Below are 23,585 nucleotides of genomic sequence, written 5' to 3'. Positions count from 1 at the left end.
TAAAACATGCCACCAAATTTTCCTTAATTCCCAATTATCTCCCCTTGGATCAGGGCGTGGGCCTTATTTTGAAGAAACTTAATCCCCTTCACTCAAGGATGCCTTGTGGCAAGTTTGGTTGAAGTTGGTCCAGCGGTTCTTGAGAAGAAGTCAAAAATTTGAAAAGTTTACAGACAGACAGACGGTCCCAGACAAAATGTGATCAGAAAAGCTCACTGGAGTCTTCGGCTCAGGTGAACTAAAAATTAAAAGATTTTTTATACCTGTCAAAATGGTGGTTTCTTCAGCCTCTTTAGCTTTACATAGTTAAACAACACATCCTGGGAGACCTGTCAAAACAAACTAGAACTGTCCAAACGGGACAAAATACCCCCCGCTTGGTTTTTCAGAGGTAAGTTTTTCCATAAGAAAGATATGGACTGGACACAAATTATGAAATTTTTCTTCCAGTGACCTTGAACTTCCCCAAATGACCTTGGGTTAAGGTCATGACACACCCTTGGGTTATGGGCAATCTTTGTGTGAAATGAGAACCTACCAAGTTAATCCATAAGAAAGATATGGACTGGACACAAATTATGAAATTTTTCTTCGTGATCTTGAACTTCCCCAAAAGATCATTACACACCCTTGGATTACGGGCAATCTTCGAGTGAAATGAGAACCTACCAAGTTTATCCATAAGAAAGACATGGACCGGACGTGAATTATGAAATTTTTCTTCCAGTGACCTTGAACTTCCCCAAATGACCTTGGGTCAAGGTTAGGACACACCCTTAGGTCATGGGCAATCTTTGTGTGGAGTAGTAGATTCTAATGTCCCTCTGTAAGAAAGATATGGACCGGACACGTTTGCACAGACAGACGGACGGACGGACAGCTGGACAGACAGCTAGACAGACGGACAAGGTGATTCCTATATACCCCCCAAAATTCGTTTGTGGGGGGTATAACTAAGTACAATGAGTAAATATTTCTGTATAGCTTCAATGTCTCAAAGACTAATGTTATACAAGTAGTATGGTTTAAAAAAGTTGTCTGATACTCTCAAAACTGTAACACATTTCTTAATTTACTTTCCGATTGTCACAAACCTGTTAGATATAAAGGTAACTAGAAATATGTCCGGAGGACATGAATTCCCCACCAAGGGTATACAGTAAAACACGGTTACTACGAAGTCGCTGGGACTTATGAAATTACTTTGCTATATCTGTAACTTGTTATAACCGTATACGAAATTCATTAAATTAATACAGCTGGGAATCTAAGATGACTTCGTTACAACCATGAATACTTGATATCGCGATTACTAAACTTAGCGGAACTCTTTCGCAAAGGAGGTAAGAATCGTCTGTTGGGTGGGGGCAATGTGCTATTCAATACAATGCAAGATCGATCATTGTAGCATTTATAAGGACAGATAAGTAAAAAATCCTGGTGGAATACCTCGCGAAACAATCGCTGAACCAGCTTAATATATTTTTGAGAGGAGCCAATCCTAAATTGTCACATTTTTAACTATATTTTTGATTAAGCAGACTCTTCTCGTTAAATTTTCATTGAAAATCTTCACATTTTTAACCAGATAAAATATTCTAAACTTTCCTTATTTGACAATCTACTATTTGGAGTTCAATATCTGGCAAAACATCGTGATTTCGGCATTAAATTGTTTGAATCATTCGATTGTCACTACTGTAAACAATTTCATTTGCCCCCAGAAATTTCGACTTTTCTCGACTCCCCCGCAAAAGAGCGGTAGTAAGTTAGATAACTGTGAGGTTCTTATTGGTAGTCGCGATATAACGTATTAGCAATATCCCTGTTCGTACTAAACGAGTTTTACTGTATTAGTAAAGCAACATGAAAATTTGTATATAAATGTATGAAATTTGATCAGATTATCTTGAGTAGTGATGCATTTGAAGTGCTTACATTAGTATGTATCAGCATATGAAGTTTGACACTAATTTAATTAAAGTGAGGTCAAGGCCAAAGGAAATCCCAAGGTCAAAGAACTGTAGATTCAGTTGAAAAGCTCTCATCTGGTAGTATCAGCATATGAAGTTATATTATAAACGGTTTCTTTAAAACTGACTTTTAAAAACACAATTTGATAAAGAAAGGTCAAGGTCAAATAAAAGGTCAAGGTCAAAATTGTTGATGCAGTTGAATTGCTTACATCAGTATGTATCAGCATATGAAGTTTGACAGTGATTTTCAAAAAGTTAGGTCAAAAATCAAGGGAAAGGTCAAGGTCAAAAATGTTAATGCAGTTGCATATCTCTCCTCATTATGTATCAACATATGAAGTTTGATAAAAATATCTAAAATGAAGTCTTTAATTAAAACTGACTTAAACATAATTTGATAAAATGACTTAAACACAATTGTATAAAAGTGAGGTCAAGGTCAAATAAAAGGTCAAGGTCAAAATTGTTGATGCAGTTGAATTCCTTACATCAGTATGTATCAGCATAGGAAGTTTGACAGTGTTTTTGGAAAAGTGAGGTCAAAGGTCAAAGGAAAGGTAAAGGTAAAAAATGTTGATGAAGTTGAATTGCTCTCATCAATATGTAACAGCATCTTAAGTTTGATAAAAATATCTCAAATGGTATCTTTAAAACTTAGCAAAATACTAATTACAGTAAAACTCGTTTAGTACGAACACGGATATAGCGAATTCACGGATATAACGAAGTTTTTCAGGGTCCCCGGCAAAATTCTTAACAATTCTTTGTAAAATTTTACGGTTATAACGAACTCTGATATAGCGAATTTACGGATATAGCGAACTGATTTTGAGTCCCGTAGACATTAAAAATAATGTAATTCACATCTTTCATAACGAATTTTCCATGATCTCAAAATTTTATACTTTGAACTTATTTTATTTTCACTAAGTATTTGTATATAAAATTCAATTTATGACAAAACCTTACTTATTTCAAGTAATGTATGTTTTGTAATAATTGATTTCTTATTATATTCAGTAGAAATTCTTGAAGGCTAACTTGCATATTGTAAATTCGCTATATAAGTTATAAGAAATACGTTATACGGATATAACGAATTATGGATATAGCGAATTAAATCCAAAGGTCCCCAGGACTTCGCTATAACTGAGTTTTACTGTAAAGATAAGTGAGGTCAAGGCCAAAGGAAAGGTAAAAAATGTTGATGCAGTTGAATAGCTCTCATCAGTATGTATCAACATGTGAAGTTTGATAACACCATCTTGAGTGGTATGTTCAAAACTGAGCTAAACACTAATTTAAGAAAAGTGAGGTCAAAGTCAAAGGAAAGGTCAAGGTCAAAAAATGTTGATGCAATTGCAGCTCTCATCAATATCTATCAACATATGAAGTTTGATAAAAATATCTTGGATAGTTTCTTTGAAACTTAGTTTTGAACAGAGCTAAACGCAAAGTGTGATGGAAGGACGGAAGACGGACATGACAAACACTAAATGCCCCGGCCATATTCATGGCGGGGCATAAAAATAAATACCTGTATAATGATAATTATCCTTGTAATCCCTTCAAATGTTGTACATTACATCCTGTAGAAGATGTCAAAATAAACAAACAAATTAAGAACTGAGACAAGAGTTCTCTTGTGAATGTAGCATTCTGTAATAAAAGTCCTTGGTACATTTCATGATATTATTCTTTGCGAAAATTCAATGGATTAGCTCATCGTCATTATACACTTTTCAGAATTGCATTGCTTATTTCGTAATAAGAGCATGGGACTTTTTTTTTATTTGTACTTTTGTTAATTGATAAAAGGCATAAAAATGTCGTTACAAAACAGCGAACAAAAATATTATTCTCCCACCTTCGTCTAAGTCAATTTTTAAAACTTAACTTATTCGAATGATTATTAAATATTTAATAGATATTTATATGGATTTTCATAGAACATTACTTACTTGAGAGAACAAAGAAAGATTACTCTATAAGTGTGGAATAACTTGATATAAATCGTTATTTCCAAAATTTATAACACAGCTTTTTTGTGTCTCACGGGTGAGGTACACGTTTGTAGACAAAACACTATAAAATACTTATTTATTCTTTTTTTTTTTTTTTTACAAAATTCAAATAAATGTACAAGTACAACATTGTATTTTATTAATATGAATGTGTTTAATTTCTTTTTTTGCGTAAAACATAAAAACAGATATAAAACCCCTACTAATGTTATTGTGATTTAAATTCAAGACATGTGGTTTAGGTTGACTCATTCAAAGGTTATCGAATGGAGCCAGTTTTAAAAATAAAATTGGCAGTAAACAGGAAATTGGTATACAATGTAATCTGTTTGGATACTGTCTATTTCTTTTGAAAAGATGTCCTGTGAAAAATGTGTTTCCAAACCTTTCTGAAAGACTAATTATTTTCAACAGAAAATGGTGGCTAAAGGGGGGGGGGGGATGGGTGTGTAACATAATTTATCTTATAATTTATGGCAAAAATATTAGAGCACACTTGAGACCGATTCCCCCCCCCCCAAAAAAAAGAGAGAGAAAGAAAGAAAGGGAAAAGTTGCCCAAAGTCGGGGGGGGATTTAAGGTTAACTTTTTCTCTGTGTCAAATTCTTTCAGTACCAATTTTAATACTACAGTTTCGGCCGCCCCTGCCCCCCACCCCTGTTGCTATGCCTCTGAAAGGCTATCTCCTGTGCAAAAACCAAAATAGAGTTCACTTCAAAGTGAACATGAATAAATTTCAAGATTGACTTACTTTGTTGAAAAAAATACCGTAAATCTGGACATTTTTGCTGTAGATAAATTTTTAGCAAATTTGCGGGTTCATTGCATTCGCAAAAATATTTTTCTTAAAAATAAATACCAATAAGGAAATGTTTACAAACAAAGCAGTGGTCATTCGCAAAAATTAATGAATAGCATTTTGACCCGAATTCGCAAAATAAAATCGACGCAAAAATTTCCAGATTTACGGTAGTGAAAGTCAAATAAAAACTTTTATAATCATACTTTGACTTTTAATGACAAGTTTATTACTTTAAAAAATGAGACAATCCAGGAAAAGTTATTCCGGTACAAGTCTTGTTTTATAGTAATGTTCAGCTTGGTGGCGTCATTTGGCACAGAGATTATAAATACGGGTGCACGATGTTTCGGGACCACGACGTTTCGGGACCTTACTGATACGACGTTTCGGGACTAGCGACAAGACGGTTCGGGACTTGGGTAAAGACGATTCGGGACTTGGGTTATTTTTTTTTGGGGATCTCAACAAATTATTTTATAATGGTGATATAGCATATTATTCTAAGTACACAGAGTGCGTAATATTTAATTTTTATGTATGTATTAAAATAAAATAAAAATTTTCATAAAGATATACTTTGATGGTGGTTTTTTCATAACAGACGAATAAGAATAAATCTTTACAATATTTGTTTTTATTTCTTTTTATTTCTTATCAATTTTTTTAAATTAGTTATGATTGTGTGTGTAGTAGGGGGGGGGGGGGGTTCCAAAATTTAATCTTCTCAAGTTGGTGATATATAGTTAAAAATATTCAAGTGATCTCCAGCTACCGTCGAATATATCTCTAAAAAAATGACAGTAAATTGTTAAATCAACAACTAGGACCAGGTACACATATCCCATAGGGAGGTGTTAAGTACATGTATAAAGACGCCGCCGATAATGGGGACTGAAAAGAAAATAAAAATCTTAAAATATGCAAAAAATATCGTTTGTTTATTTGTAAATGAAATAATTACAAATCAAACAATATTTATATAATAGTAATAATTTTCCCATCATCAAAAGTTCAATAAAATATAAAGGTTTTCAAAATGTTTTGATTGATTTTCTCTATTTTTTCCCAAACAGTTTCAAATATTTTTTTTTTCAAAAAGTTTTAGCATTTAATATCTATTGTAAGATTCCTTCCTAGAAATGTTACGAAAACACTTTTAAAGTTTCCAAAACATTGTAAATAAACATATTTTACAAATGTTGCGAGAATATTTCCCCTACATGTAGATTTTAAAAAAAAACAACATACTTTAAAATAAAGAACATTAAATGGTATAAACAACATGATTTTATTTAATATCGTTTGAAATAATGCCTTTAAGAATATTTTAAATGTCATCATAGCTTTATCTATTTAATGTGGCTAGGTGGAAATTTAATAAAAAATTAAATTTAAGTTGACCTGTTAACGTAGTCATTTTTTTTTAATCTGGAATGTCTTTTAAACACTTTTACAACGTACATGTAACATGAAAAATTTAATATTTGCAAATTAAATAATATTTAGTATTTATTTACAGTATCATTCAAACAGTGTGTCATGTACCTAATTATGTAACACCACATAATATTACGCACTGGTCGGGTATACATATATAAAGATCATTAAGTTTCATTGAGATTGTAGTCTGTGTATACACAGTAAACATAAAATTTCTGTAAACAAATATGAAATCAAACACCTAAAATTGTTATTAAAATGGAGAGAAAGAAAGTCTTGGAGGTGAAAACACGTCCGTGGTCTTCGCACAGCAGTTACAATTGTCTCTAAAAAAAAAAAGAAAAAAAAATTGTCTCCCTGTTTTAATTCTAGAAACTTTCATATCAAACACTATAAATAAATCAATACATAATTCTAAAATATATTTTTTGAATTAAATTTGGTGAACCAAATACTTTATAAAGGTAATATATCATTAATATCAAATGCTGTAATAAGAAATGTAGAGACAACATAGCGGGCGGTTGATTTTCTCGGCAGGCGTGCTCCATGCCGCATGCAAACTAATATTCCAATCTGTGCTTCTAAATTAAATTATAAATTGTGTATAAAACTGAGAAATTATACATGTATAAACATAAAAACAAAAGTAAACAAGTTTTATTTCATTTCCTTAACAAAATATATAGAAGTCCCGAAACGTGTTAACCCAAGTCCTGAAATGTGTTGTCAGGTCCCGAAACGTCGGGGTCCCGAAACATCGCGGTCCCGAAACATCCAGAATTCATAAATACAGGTGAAGCGGTGGATTTAAATTAGTTGCAAAGTTGAAGCAGAAGTGAGAACACAAGTGGCCATCAATTGATGATAAGTAGGTAGTATTTTTTTTAAAAGAATAAAAATATTTAAAGCATAGTTGCCAACTCACCCGATTTCGTCGGGTCACACCCGCTTTTTAACCCCTAACCCGATTATTTTTTATGACTAGGCGGATCATGCTTATCACCCTATTTTTGCCGAACAACCCAGAAATCTCCCGATTTCCGTATTTGGTTCGTAAATTAGGTTGCACTTTTAACTTCCAGTTACAACCCAAGCTTAGATCTACGTAAACAATGCCGATGGATTAATTATCAGTGAGGTGTAAACAATTAACTGGGTGTTGTTTTGACAAATCAATGTTTGAAGTCGATTAAAATGGCTTCCGATAGGACTAGATCGTTAGCAGGGCCAACAGCTAAATTTTAAAGCTTTAGACGTGACTGAATAAGTCTTTCTTGCTTTAGATCACAGGTTTTTGGATCGCTTAAAAAAAATTGTGTGTGTAAAAAAATAAAGGTACTAAACTCTTACACTGGGTACCTAATTTCGCTAATAAAATATTTTTTATTCTAATGCTCTAAAATTCTATTTAAATCTATTCATAGATAAACATTCTTATATTCTACCAAAGCTCATTCCGAAATTCCATATATTTCTTGAGAAATTCTGAAATCAATTTCAAAAACTTCTGTTACTCGACATTAGCTTGGGCCCCTGGTCATTCACCTGTAAACAGACGGTGTTTGAAGTGCGGCGAAGAGTTGCATAGTATTTGCAAAATCTTTCAACAATTTAAAGTTGATTTCTGTAATAATATTCCTTTTGCGAAAAATTAATTTGAAAACGTCTACATCAACAACTCCCGCCATGTTGATTATGAATGTAAATGAAGCCATGGTAGAACAAATTTTTCCCGGAATGCCTTATATACCTTTCGATTTTCAAAACAATTAGACTGCTAAATTGTTGTTTGTAACTAAGTTACACAATATGATCAAAATAAAAAAAAACCTTGTAAAGCTCGAATGCAAATAAGCAAATATTCATTAAGTTTAGAATAAATTCCGGGGGAAATTTGTCCCGTCGTTCGCGCTTTACAATTAGTGAAGGCCCAAGCTGATGTCGAATAAAAAAATTAAGGTCAATTTGGGAATTGATTTCAGAATATCTCGAGAAGTATAAGGCATTACGGAATGAACTTTGGTTGTATTGAAGATTGTTTATACATGTTTTTAAATAAAGTAAAATTTTAAAGCATTTGATTTAAAAGAATTTCATTGGCGAAAGTAGGTACCCCATGAAAAGAGTTCTATACCTTTATTTTTTTCAACACCTGAATTTTTTTCTAAGCGATCTGAAGGCCTGTGCTTTAGATATTATTTATTACCAAGAAAGCTACCGAGGGAGCCAGTAAGAGCCGAGCTGTAGGACCCTGTTAAAGGCAGAGATTTTTTACCGGGTGGTAAATTCCAGGTGAGGGAGGGGCTTATTTTGTACAGGTGTGAAAGCCTTGGGGGCTAGCAGTCTACCTGTGGTCATCTGTCTCATAATCCCTATACACAGGAAGTGATTTAATACACAGTGAAATACCCAGGTGTCAGACTTTACCTGGGTTGGGAATTTTGAGACAATTTAAAATTATGTAGTAGTAAAAAAGTTTCTCAATTATATATTGATTTATTTTGGCTGTTTGAAAACACCCTTACCCATTTACAAAAATTATAATATCATATCATAGATTCAAATATTAAAACAAAGATTGTTCTAGATATAAGTGTATGTATTAATTAAAAAAATAACTTTTTTACAAATAAATTACACCTAATTCATTCATTCCCAGGATCCCATCTAATATGAAAGATGCTAAAAATTGCATGTTAAGTCTTATCTGAATAAAAATGTAATATGTGACCCATGATTAGAAACATTATTTCAAATTTTATCATTCACACATGCAGTGCTGCTCTGAACTTTACCAATCACATTTCTACTTTGGGTTTACCGTTTACCATTTAGCATATTAAAATTTAATATCAAAATTTCATTTGAGAAAAAAACTTTAATGTAATAAGGGTTATTTTTTTAATGCACATTATATTATAATCCTTCTAAAGACTAAAGGCATATTTAATTCATATATTATCAATCTAACAAAGGGGTCTTTCAAAGTAATACAGTTTCTGTGTACCATGTTCAGTAAACATCAAAGGGTCAAAAGTTAATTAGAGGGTCACCACGAGTCCCAATCAAGGTGTACAGGGTATACACAGGGACCAGTAAGTAACTGTCAATCAAGTTCCAGCATCCAATGATGTACCATCCCACACTTGATTGACAGGGCTACCCAGACCAGGTATTTTTTAAGGCGGTGCTTAAAATCTCTGCCTTTAACAAGAGGCCAACGGGCCTTATAGGTCACCTGAGTATCATGTAACAACTTTCCAGTGATTGTATTTGGTTCGTGTTTTAATCCAAAAGCCATGAAATTCACAAATATTAAAGAGGCACCATTGCTTATCAAAGGGCAGATTTCAAAGCATTAATCTATTTTTAGTCAAAGTACCCCCCTGGTACCCCTGACCCAGCGGCCCTGAAATTATCTATTTTGAAAGAGGCCCCTTTCTTCATTATAAGGCCAGCATCTTTTTTTGGTTAGGTTTAGTTATGAACATGAGAATAAAAAAGTCCTGAAGGAGAAGGAAATAAAAAATTTTTTTTTGATAAATCAATTATTAACATTTGTACATGCTTTTTTTATGCTATTCTAATAGGCTCCTTACCACTGGACACATAATGCTTACAAATAATGCTTACAAATAGGAAAGTAGAACATTCAATTGCTTATTTCATCATCTGCCAGTTTGGGCCAGTTATATAAAGAAGATGGGCGGATAAGGCGGGCAGAATGCCTATGGCATCAGATATTAAGAAATCACATTTGATATGTAAATTGAGTATATAAATTTACATCTCATTATTGAAATTTATGAAATTATGAGAAAAAAAAACATTTTCTGAGAAAAAAATAAATCTCTTTGAAAATTTCATTCATAAAAATATTCCATGGTATTCGTGGGATTCGAACCCCCGGCAATAAAATACCGAAGTATCAGACTGCTTTGAGACTAACGAGCTAACCACTACGCTACATGGCTCTTGTGCATCAGTGGCATTTAAATCATATTTGTGATATGACCATTGACTTAATGGACTTGAAGTATTTCTCGGAAAGATGCGAATGTTTTGTCATAAAAGTGTATTTTAAATGTAAAGTGGGTCTTCCCTCCATTTTTTTGTAAACCAAAAAATATATAAATTATCGCAAACTTTTAGGATTATCTTTCAAAAAAATGGAGCGAAGACCCACTCACATTGAAAAATTGTGTTAAAGTATGAAAAAATGATCGTTTTTCTTCTTTTAAGTCTGTGTATGCTTTTTCATAGGCAAATATTTTCAGTTTTTGTGAGTTTTATGTATATAATAGAGATTTTACATTAAGTATACTTTAATATTAGAAGGGATATAACATAAAACTTGGATATAATTGAGATTAAATTTTTTCACTTCTTATCTGTCGCGCTATAGGCATTTTGCCCGCCTTATACGCCCATCTTCTTTTGTGATGTTGGTCAAAATATATTTTAATAAATCAATTCTTTAAAAGTCTTTCAATATGTCCTCATTTTTTAAATCTGTGTTAGGTGAATGTGTAGACATTGTTCTAAAATTTACTTGATGCCTAAAATTCTTTCTCAAATGGGCTTAACTTCTCCTGTAGTTTTATTCATTACATCTGATGCATAAGCAACCCTTTTCTGAAGAATGATGCTTAGACTGTAAGCTATAACAGAGACCTAAACAATGTCGCTGGCAATATGCAAAAGATACCACGGGCAGTTTAAAACCTTGGGGAGGAAAATAATTTACAGACAGATACTTTTGAGACGAATACATAATTATCTCACCAGCATGTCATTGTGCAACAAAGTCGTCAGCATTTTATTTGTCCTTTGAACGGGTGAAACGTTTTGAATGGCACTCGTACTGATGAATTTTACACTAAACCAAGCTTCTTCTCAGATTAGCTTTATTTACCCACCGTTTCATATTAAAACCGGAAGTGCGAGTTTGTAAACTTGAAATCTCGATCCCGACTCAAATTTGACATGGAAAGAAAAATATTGTTTTATTTTTTTTTTCTGAAAATTCAAAACCTTGAGTGGAGGGTTTGTAAAACTGAAAATAAAATAAATCCTGGCCTTAAATATGTAATTAGATCATTAGTATATTAACCAAAAGCAAAGGATAAGATGTTCAAAGAATTCATGCATTTCACTGTATAATCATTAGAGCCCCACCCTAAAACAAGAACCCCTGACCCTGGGGCCATAAAATTCACAATTTTGGTAGAGGCACTCTTGTTCATCATAACTATGTACTTATTTGGTTTATGTAATACCCAGGAGTAGAGAAGAAGATTTTCAATGAATTCCTGTATTTTCACTATATAATCAATAGAGCCCCGCCCTAACACCTGAACCCCTGACCCTGGGGCCATAAAATTCACAATTTTGGTAGAGGCACTCTTGCTCATCATAACTATGTACTAAGTTAGTTTATTTAATACCCAGGAGCAGAGAACAAGATTTTCAAAGAAATAATGCATTTTCACTACCTACTTATTTAGCCCCGCCCTAGCACTAGAACCCCTGACCCCAGGGCCATGAATTTCACAATTGTGGTAGAGGACTCATTGCTAATTACAATCATGCAAACAGTTTGACTGCTTGATGTCCAGGAGTAAAGAAGAAGATTTTTAAAGATTGCATTAATTTTAGTGGTTTTGGCCCAACCTCTCAGGCCCCAGGGGGGCAGGGATCATGAAATTCACAATTTTTGTTCCCTTTCACCCATAGATGCTTTGTGCCAAATTTGGTTGAAATTGGTTCAGTGGTTGCAGAGAAGAAGCTGAAAATGTTCAAATGTTAACGGACGACGCACGACGCACGACGACGGACGAAAACGGATAGCAATAGGTCACCTGAGTTTACTCAGGTGACCTAAAAACGAAATTATAAGAGCTGAGCTGTTACAGCCAGTAACTAGAAGAGCCGTGCTTATGAGCCAATCACTTTGCTTTTTCTGTACCCAATTGATTAATGACAAGTAGTCTAACATTTATTTGTATATAAACAAGAGGCCCAGGGGCCACAGCACTCACCTGAGCACATCAGGCTTGAATTTACTCAACCCCCCCCCCCCCCCTTCCAGGCGTTCATCATTTGAACAAACTAGAATCTACACTACCTGAGGATGATTCAATATAAATATTACTAATCATAGCTTTGAAGTACTTGAAAAGAAGATTTTAAAAGGTTTCCCTATATATCCTTGGGTCGGCCATTTTAAAAGGTTTCCCTATATATCCTTGGGTCGGCCATTTTGGCCCCACCCTAGCCCCAGGGGTCATGATTTGAACAAACTTGAATCTACACTGCCTGAGGATGATTCCATATGAGTTTCATCTTTCCTGTCCTAGTGGTTCTTGAGAAGAAGATTTTTAAAGATTTTTCTTATATATTCCTATGTAAAACTAGGGTCAGCCATTTTGGCCCCACCCTTGCCCCAGGGGTCATGATTTGAACAAACTTAAATCTACACTACCTGTGGATGATTCCACATGAGTTTCATCTTTCCTGGCCCAGCAGTTCTGGAGAAGAAGATTTTTTAAAAATGCCATTAATTTTTTTACAAATTCATGATTATCTCCCCTTGGAAAAGGGTGTGGCCCTTCATTTGAACAAACTTGAATCCCCTTCTCCCAAGGATACTTTGTGCCAAGTTTGGTTAAAATTGGCCCAGTGGTTCTTGAGAAGAAGATGAAAATGTGAAAAGTTTACGACGACGACAACGACAGACAAATTTTGATCAGAAAAGCTCACTTGAGCCTTCGGCTCAGGTGAGCTAATAATATATTGCTCAATCATATGCATAAATTGAACCTGCCAGGTCCTCAGAAAGTTAACTGAGGGGAATCAACTGCATCTGCCAATTGTTATAATATACTCAACAAAAAAAGAAACGCATATTGTTTTACTCGTCAAAGAAATTTTTAAAATGTACATGAAACAACTATTTTTTATATCATTGAATACCTGTGACCTATTTAAAGGACAACATGGGGTTTTAAAACCCAAGAGTTGAATTATCTCCCTTGATTAAACATGTTTATGAAAGTAGTGTTTTTCATGATTTCTTCTAAATCAGTTGTCTATTTTCATTGATATTTTGGATTTAGAGAAACTTTTAACACTTCTATTAAACCCATATTTAAGATTTGATTGCAGTGTTGATACTGCAATGCCACGCCCAAACAAAGATGAATACAACCAGGCTAACGATGATACTAAATGGAGTTAGGCAACAGGAAGTTGCAACTGTATTTGAAATAAATCAATAGGCTTTGCAACCTTAAAACTAACGTCTGAAGACCACTATCTGGCCATTTGCAGGTAACTACAAACAGGACCGTCAGACACCCCCCCCCCCCCCTTCATCACCTCAAGCGATTTAGAACTTGCTGTAAAAACTGCTCCTACAATTGCTGGATGAAAAAATCTGCATAAAAATGCATAATTGTTCGTAAGAGACTAAAATGAGATGGTATTCCTCCACGATATCCGTACATTGGAAACCTACTAGCATTGAGACTTTGCACAGTACATATTGTTATGCCCCTTGAATTTGATGAAAATGACATCAACTTGACTTTTCAATTTGCAATATTGATTTTTATCACAACACACTCTAAAATCGCTTAAATAAAATAAGGTTTAAACTGAAAACTTAGAATTTCATATTATTCTGATTATGCGTTTCTTTTTTTGTTCAGTATATAATGAGGTTTCACACTATAAAAACAACAGAACAGACGCATAATGACAGACTCTATATAAATAAGGAAAACAAAGAAAGACCACTCTTGCATTTTACAAACCAAGTCAAATTTTCTTCTGTGTCTCAGCAGTGGCACGAGAATATCAAGATATTTCAGATAAAATTAACTAACTGGTACCAAGGTTATATTCTTAAATCTAGCATTCCTGTATTATCTGCTTTTCAATTTAGCAGATGTACACTTTCTAATCATTTTCCTCAGAAAGATGGATAACTCTGTAAGAATTCTGGATTTTTTAAACATTCATAAAAAGCTTAATTTTCACCCGATTTGAGAAATGAATTAGTGGGTCATACTTTACACAATGGATATAAAACCAGAAGTCTCTGGTGAGACTGTAGCTCTACTGGTTTGTACTTATAACAAAGGATGAGAAAAGATGTTGCGAACTGTCGCAATTATAACTGTTTTCTAGAAATTGAATGATGTACAGGTATAATCTAGAATGTTCTAAATGTTTCGTGAATTAATTATCAAGAAGCCTCTAGAATATGTAAGAATGTGATGACCTAGAATTTTATAGAAGTTTCTATTTCCAGATGTTTCTTTAATACTATATATATGAGAGTTTTTGTGATCTTAATTATTATCGATTATTTGAGTTGATTGAGTTAACATTGAAGAAAGATTGAGTACATATCAGATACATTCTGATCATCTTAGCCAATGTGGAATTGAGATTGTTAACCCTGGTGGATTTGTTATTGCCTTTAATCGTCATAATAAATTATAAAAAGAAGATTTCCGTGTGATTGTGATTCGCCACATTGCCATTGCCATCAGACTAAAACTGTAGCATTTTAAAGGAATTTCACAGACATTTCTATTTTCAGTAACACTGTTCATCGAAATCAAAAACTGATGCACTATTCTATGTATCTTAGTGTAGTCTACTTGTGTGCAAAGTTATAGTGAAATCAGACCAAAACTGTAGAAGGAGTAGCATTTTAAAGGAATTTCACAGAAAATTCTTTTTTTAGTAACCATGGCAACACCATTCATCGAAATCAATAACCGATGCACTATTCTATGTATCTTAGTGTAGTCTACTTGTGTGCCAAGTAATATTGAAATCATATCAAAACTGTAGGAGGAGTAGCATTTTAAAGGAATTTCACAGAAAATTCAATTTTTAGTAACCATGCCAACACCGTTCATCGAAATCAAAAACCGATATACCATTCTATGTATCTTATTGTAGTCTACTTGTGTGCCAAGTTATATTAAAATCAAACCAAAACTGTTGGAGAAGTAGCGTTTTGAAAAATTGTTTACAGACAGACGGATGGCTAGACAGATGACGGACACCAATATCGCATAAGCTCTTCTGGTCTCTGACCAGTAGAGCTAAAAAAATTACATTTTTTGGACTCCTTAAAAATTATTGGGCATTACTACCGTTGCCCAGTTTACAATACCACTGTTTTCACAATTCTTTAGTAGCAATACCCAATAATTTTTAAGGAGTCAAAAAATTGTCAGTTTTTTATGTCCATTGTGTAAAGTATGACCCACTAATTCCATATCAGCAATCATTATTAAATCGGGTGAAAATATAGCTTTTTATGAATGTTTAAAAAATGCAGAATTCTTACAGAGTTATCTATCTTTCCGAGGAAAATGATTGGAAAGTGTACATCAGCAAATTAAAAGCAGATACTACAGGAATGCTAGATCAAAACAATTTTAGAAAATAACCTAGGTACCAGTTGGTTAATTAAGGTTTTCCGCTCAGGCGGAAGACCTTCTACTGATTCTGATGGTTAAGATTATTCCTATTATACTTTTTTTTTCCTAGACGCCAACTTTGAGACCTCGTAACTCGCTCATTTCTTAACGGATTTCGCTCAAATTTTCAGAGTCTTTGGACGTTACTAAACTCAATTTAAATGTTTTCATACATTTCAAACATTCCCTTCCGCTTTTGAGTTATTTCCCTTTAATTGAAAATTTGGTGCTGTTTGTTTCCAGACAAAGGCTCAGAAACGACAAAAGCTGGAGCAGAATGTCTACTGCATTTAAATACTAGAAGAATTGAAGTTGTGCACATCGGTTTTTCTTTTTCGATTTCTGCGCTCAAAACGGTGCTAGATAGGGGTAAAAAATAAGAATGCCTAAAAGGGCAAAAATTTACATCTATTTTCTTATGTATCTTTTAAACTAAAAAAAATTTGTTAAGACATGTTTCACAAATATTGTGCATAATTTTAATATCTATCATTTGACATCATTAAAAAGGGGCTGGCCCCTCAAATTAGGGGCCAAGGGCGCTCGAAAGTTTTTGCTTTATAACTTTAAAACGGTAAATATTTCGATATGATTATCGATTTGAAATGGGTTCTTTAGCATCTTATTGATCTCATGAAAACGTTATTTTGTTCTAGTCATGTTTTATTAGATGAGCAGAAAACTTTATAGTCCATGTACAGGTAATTGATTTTATACGGCAAGTGAAGAAAAATTCTATATGCGTACGCGTATAACACGTATAACTGAAATTAACTGGATAAGAATAATATACCTAGCTAAATTGAATGTTAAACTTTGTTGAAATAAGATTTTTAACGTATTCTCTAGCTGGATGTCATACAGATTATTCAGAGACAACTTTCTCCCTGTGTTTAGTGTAAAGAACAAGACGGGAGAGAGGAAAAATATTTTTAAGTATTAATATTCAATGAAGCATTATTTATTTTAAAAAAAAATTCAAGCTTAAGATAATTCACTGTCATTCAATTCACACATCGTGAATTTTTCTCGGACCCTGAAAGTTTCGTGTGTACAGTGTGCGTGTTTTGTGTGTAGAGTTATCACATGGTTATGAAACCCGTTTATCGATCGCGCATTGAACTGTATACATTCGTGAGGTCAACATTACCGCTCTTTGATTTTTACTAGAGTCCTAGATTTAAGATGAAGAAAACATGTCATTTGCGCTAATCGTAAGAATATTTCTTTACACAAATTTTAAGGTTTTCTTGAACATGATTTAATGTCGGATTCTATTCTTTGACGAATGAATAAAAGGTGCTGCGTTTACGCGCGCTTTTCTCATCTGCTAAGGTATCTATGGACGACATTTTCTTTCTCAACTACGGCAAGATTATGAGATTATCTTACTTGGTGACTTTAATATTTGTACTTTAAGTGATAATAACCAAATGTGCCAAACCTATAAAAAAGTTCTCACCCTCTTCGGATTAACTCAAATTATAAAAGAGCCCACTAGAATTACAAACTCATCTAAATCCCTTATTGACCATATTATCTGTAACAATACTGAAAAAATATATCAATCTGGGGTTATTTGTGTTGGTGTTAGTGATCACTGTCTTATTTATTGTACACGAAAAATAGTGAAACCCATTTTTGGAAAACATAATTATATTAAGATAAGGTCGACCAAAAATTATGATAAAGATAATTTCATTAAACTTTTAACTGATGCAGACTGGGAAAAATGTTTTTATGCTAGCAATGTCAATGATATGTGGTGTGCTTTTAGAGAAATTTTTATGAAATCTTAGACAAAGTTGCTCCAATAAAAGAGGTTAGAATTAAACAAAAAACTGAGCCATGGATGACAAGTGATATTTTGGAAAATATACAACTAAGGGATCAGCAATTTTTGAATTTTAAAAAGTCTGAAAATCAAGATGATTATAAAAGTTATTGTAAAACTAGAAACTTGGTACAAAGACTGTGTGATAAGGCCAAAGCAGAATATTTTAATGACAAAATTGAGGAAAACAAAGACAATCCAAAGAAACTTTGGTCCTGCTTAAAAAACCTAGGGTATCAACAAAATCAAAAAACAAACAGTAATATTACATTATCTATTAATGAAGAAAATTGCTTTGATAATGAAAAAATTGCAAATCATTTTAATTCTTATTTTACCACAATAGCAGCTAAGTTAGTCAGTCATTTACCTACCCCAAAAGGCTTGTATAATTCTTTTTCTATAGCTGTGAAACACTTTTATGAAAAGAGGAAAAGTTCACAAAAGGATTTTGTATTAAAACATGTATCTGAGAGTTTTGTTTTTAAGGAACTAAGTCAAATTAAAACATCAAAAAGTACAGGACTTGATGGTATCCCTGCCAGATTTTTGAAAGATGCAACCCCTATTATAAAAATACCTATTACATATTTAATTAATATGTCAATATCTGAAGAAACTGTACCTGATGAGCTAAAATCTGCAAAGGTTAAACCCCTATTCAAAAAAGGGGATAGATTAAAACCTGAAAATTATAGGCCCGTCAGTATTCTTAGTATTGTTTCAAAAATAATGGAAAAGGCAGTTTACACCCAATTAGAATCTTTCCTCACTAAAAACAATTTACTTTATGAATTCCAATCAGGATTTAGAAGCTCTTTTTCTACTGACAGTTGTTTAATTCACTTAACAGATCATATAAAATCTCAAACAGCTAAAGGGTTTTATACTGGAATGATTCTTTTAGATCTTCAGAAAGCCTTTGACACAGTAGACCACAAAATTGTATTAGAAAAACTCCAAGTTATTGGAGTAAAATCAGTTGGGTGGTTTAAATCATATTTGTCAAATAGGAAACAAGTTGTAAATGTCAATAACGTTTTTTCAGATGTAAATCATATTTCATGTGGGGTACCTCAAGGCAGTATCCTTGGACCTCTATTATTTTTACTATATGTAAATGACCTAAGTGTCAGCATAGATTCTGAATGTAAGGTTCTTTTATATGCAGATGACACTGCTATTCTTTTTTCGCATACTGACCCAAATGTCATTAGTAAAAAATTATCTGAAACGTTAGAGGAATGCAAAAGTTGGCTAGTTGATAATAAACTTTCGCTACATTTAGGAAAGACAGAGAGTATTTTATTTGGACCCCCTAGAAAATTGAAGTCTTATGATACAAGCACTTTTTCAGTTGTATGTAATGGAATTAAAATTGAGTGTAAAAATTGTGTTAAATACCTAGGAATTTTTTTAGACAATTTACTATCTGGTGAGAAAATTGTAGAAAATATTATTAACAAAACAAACCAACGACTTAAATTTTTATATAGACAAAAATCATGTTTATCAATGCAGTCAAGAAAGTCATTGTGTACTGCTTTAATTCAATGCCACATTGATTATGCCATTACTTGTTGGTATGAAGGACTATCTGAAAAATTAAAAAATAGATTACAGATTGTACAGAACAAGGTTATTCGATTTATTCTTGATGTCTCACCAAGATCAAGAGTTAGTGTTCCTGAATTTGAAAAACTGGGGTTTTTGAACATTAGAAGTAGAGTGTGTCAGTTACGTCTTAATCATGTTTACAATATTTTTCATAATAAAGGTCCAAATTATATGCATAGCAATTTTAAGAGAAATGTTACTAGAAATTGTACAAGATCAAGTCAATTCAATTTTTTTGTGCCAAGGGTTCAAAAAATGGAGAGCCAAACATTTTTTTATAACGGAATCAAAGACTGGAATGCTCTACCTGACCAGATTAAAACAATAACAAGTAAATCAAAATTAAAAAAAGAGGTCAAAAAACATTTTATGGAGAAACTTAAGAAAAATGCCAAAGAGGATTTTTTATATTATTAAATTTATAATCTTAATTGTTCTTCCTACCTCTACAATCAAGAACTTGTGTTTTATATGCTTTTGCATAGTATGATTAAATTTTTTAGGTAATTTTGATTTTAGTTAGTATACTATTTATAGTTTATATTGTATATTATATATGTCATATGCCAGTAATGTTGTTACATGTAAAAGGACCCCATTGGAAATAAGCCATACTGGCTTTCATGGGCTATCCTTGGGTTAAGGCATATTCAATATAATATATTTATTTTTGAATTATATAAAAATATGATTTATAAGCCAAATAATTTTATAACTGATCTCTTAAATTATGTATATTTATTTATTTATAATTTTTTAATATTGATTTAATACTCACACCTAAATGTTTTGTACATTCCTCAATGCCTTTACCTGAATAAAGATTATTATTATTATTAGTTCATCGGTTACACTGGAGGGTGACACAGGATGACCTATCGATAACTCTGCCAATATTGATAGTGATTTTAATTGCACATGTACCATTAACATGATAAATTAATGTTCAATTCTACCCTTGTGAAGTCCATTATAGTCTCATTATTTACAAAAAATTGGGATATCAATACTGCAACTTGTTTTTGATTTGTGTGGATGATTCTATTATTGGAAAGGTACACACGTAGTACGACGGTTTTTTAGGCCCCGTCTCCCCCTCCACTTTGAAGTAATTGCGATTGTTACATGTATACGGGCCTATATCAAGTTATTCTAATTGCTTTATATCAGAAAAATTTGCGATGTTATTTAAATTAGCAAATACCTATAAACATTGCACAGTAAACATGGTAAATTGTAAGTGAAAGTGACGTTTCCAATTCTCGTGAAAATCGTAAATGAAGCAACTTGGAGATTTGCATGAATTGATACATAACTTATAATTGCATTGTACCGAATTTATTCCTTTTATTTCCTCGAATAAAAAGAATATCACTATGATATGATTTTACGGGTACATGATGGTAACTAAATACATGCTATTTTACACGGAAGAGCCCCCAAAATATATACATTCCGAGCTTTCAGAATACGAGAGAAAAAAAATGAATAATTAAAATTTTTTTTTAACAAATTCAAAATTGTTTCTGAGAAAGCCATGTAGTTGCATACAAATATTCCAAGCCATTCTTTCGTGTTTATTGGACTAAAAGAGATAATTAAATTTCCTCTCAACGTGATACGTAACCCCCCTTCCCTCAAATGATACGTTTAACTTTTCCTTCAGAGTCGAGAATGTCAGTTGGTTAGTTTGTTCAAGTACGTACAGGTCAGGACTGGTGTTGAAATCCATGATTAATCCATAACCTATTATAATGTTAACCAAGAATCATACACGACTTTTTTTTTATTCACAGGTCGTCAAATAAATGAAAAAAAAGATAAGTATGCGTCACTAAACTTTCCTATTTATAAAGGTTTTAATTTCTAAAATTTGTGCCGATTAGAGTGTTCATTTGAGCATCGAAGTGTATAGTTACATGTATTAGTTTCTTTGGGTAGGGGGGGGGGTTACAATTTTTACTGCGTTTGATTTCCGGAATTTTGCAATGCTTTTCCGACACTTTTAATAATTTCATTTCTAACATTGTTTTTTTTTTTCATTCTGGATTTTTACACTATATTTCAAGCAATTTAAAGTTAACAAAGAAGATGGAATCATTATTTTAATAGAATATATTTGGTTAAATTAACACAAGTGGACTTGTGATGAAAATTTATTAAACGAAAGTCAAGCAATAAAAAGTTAAAGTTTGTTTTTTGAAAAATAAATCAAATCAAGTCACAGAAAACAAAGACAGGTTGTAAAGCTCACACACTCGGAATAGTCCAGAGTAAAACTATATTTTCTTGATGAAGGAATGTCCTGTACATCTAATGTTCACGTCCGGGATAGTCCACGGCGGATCTAAAAACTCTCTCACACAACATACGGGTTTCACTCAAATTTAAATTAACACATTTACGCAATTTATATCATATACATACAAGTGAGACGCTCTTTGATGTAGAGGATTGACACTAGTAATTTCTTAGATAAATACTTAGTGACAAATTCCTTTATACTATTTAAACTCAATTTTATAGGTTAATAACTTAAGCATATGTCAAAAATAAGCAATAAAAATCATTCTTTTCATAAAATTAAATTTTGTTTAAACAATATAAATCACTAGCAGCGCAAAGACAGACTTAAAAAAAATCAGAGGTGGAATCAGGCGAATTAAATCCTTTTATGGCACCACCAACCCCATAACGAGACATCTCATCGAAATGACCAGTCTCCGCGTCTTGAACCTCCAAGAACATGTATTGCATGTTTTTGAATAATATGTATTAATAAGTCTTTAAGGAAATCCCATGTAGGAAACCTGATTTATATTCTAATATTTTCTATTGTGTAATTTTTTTTTTAATTATTCGTACTTCTCAATCTATCATGTTCAAATTACATGTATTTATTTTTTAGGGAACATTAAACCTTATTCGTCAGCCAGTCTGTCCATCTATCACGAGAACTTTAAACTTGATAATAACTATTGAATTAGTTGAAATAGGACTTTGATATTTCACATGAGCATTATTTGTGACATCTGATTTTCAAATATACTGTGATTTTTTACCCTGTGACCTTGATCTTGGAGCTTTACCTACTTAAAAAAAATAACATTACTTTAAATTGACCATAACTTTTGAAAGCTTCCATTTTATAAAAATATATTAGTTGTGACAACACCTTTTAAAATTCACTAATTTTTTACCCTTTGACCTTGAAGTTTGACCTGCTTTTCAAAAACATTAACAATACTCATACATTTAGACTGAGAAGAGATAGGGCTTTTATTTTATCCCTATGAATTACCTATGACAACTCTTTTCTAAATACACTGACTTTTGACAACTTGACCTTGATGCTTGATCATAACTTTTTTAATGAGGAGAGATAGGGCTTTCATATTACACAAACATCACAATGTCATGTACGTAACCTGTAATAAAATCATATCAAATACTAGTATATCATGAACTTTGACCTGGAAGTTTATCCGGCTTTTCCAAAATTTAAACATTGCTTAAAATTGACCATAACTTTTTACACATGTATATTAGCTGTGACAAGGCCTATCTAAAAAAAAAAAAGGTATGGCTTAAATCATGGAGAGTGTGTTATGACCTTGAATCAAGGTCATTTAGGATAAGATATTTTGACTGGATGCATTGTTTGAAAAAAAAACATGTGTGAATTTGTCAATACAAAAGCACACAAATGGGGTATGCTCATCACCATCTTGTGTCATGGTGTGACCCAAGGTCATTTTGACAAGGTCAAGGTCGCAAACATTCCTTTACTATCACTTTTTAAATAGTAAAACATAATAGGATGATATCTACCCTTAAAAGATTGCTTTATCATTAGAACGTGGCATGACCTTGACTCAAGGTCATTTCTCTCTGTCCGTAGCTCCGACGGAAGACCTACTCGTTGCTTTGCAACGAGCTCGGCTCTAGTTTTACCTGAAATTTCATACTATTCTCGTGCCACTTTCGAGGCATTGAAAAAAATATGACACAGAATGTAAAATGCAAGAGTTGTCTTCCTTTGTTTTCTTTATTTATACAGAATAGCTTTTGTCTCATTATTCGTATGCTGTGTTGTCGGTTAAAGTAATAAACTTATCAATAAAAATCAAAGTATGATTATAAATGAAGATTTGTTTAATTTTCACTGCTTCCTTCACCAAAGTAAGTCAATCTTGAAATGTATTCTTGTTCACTTTGAGATGAACCCTACTTTCGTTTTCGCACACGAAATAGCCTTTGAACGAAATTTCATGATTAAAATGCTTCAGAATAGTTCAAAAACAAGAATATAACATTGTATCACATTGGCAATGAAGAAAAAAAGACTGCCAGAGGTTCAATTCACATTGTTTACATTTTTTC

General features: G+C 32.6%; 1 protein-coding gene across 1 annotated transcript in view; it reads right to left on the bottom strand.

The window, feature by feature from the left end:
* LOC134248991 (uncharacterized) overlaps positions 1-23,585 on the bottom strand; it is a 47,548-nt gene that overhangs the window by 14,389 nt on the left and 9,574 nt on the right. The window contains exon 2 of the mRNA XM_062731369.1: positions 264-329. The gene's annotated coding sequence lies outside the window, so the exon portion shown is untranslated. The remainder of the gene's footprint in view (positions 1-263; positions 330-23,585) is intronic.

Source organism: Saccostrea cucullata, unplaced genomic scaffold (genome assembly GCF_032062105.1).
Source record: "Saccostrea cucullata isolate Sc308-1 unplaced genomic scaffold, CSIRO_AGI_Scuc_v1 ctg1791, whole genome shotgun sequence".
Classification (NCBI taxonomy): Eukaryota; Metazoa; Mollusca; class Bivalvia; order Ostreida; family Ostreidae; genus Saccostrea; species Saccostrea cuccullata.
Note: the sequence above shows the minus strand (reverse complement) of the source record. Positions and strands in the feature narration are given on the sequence as shown.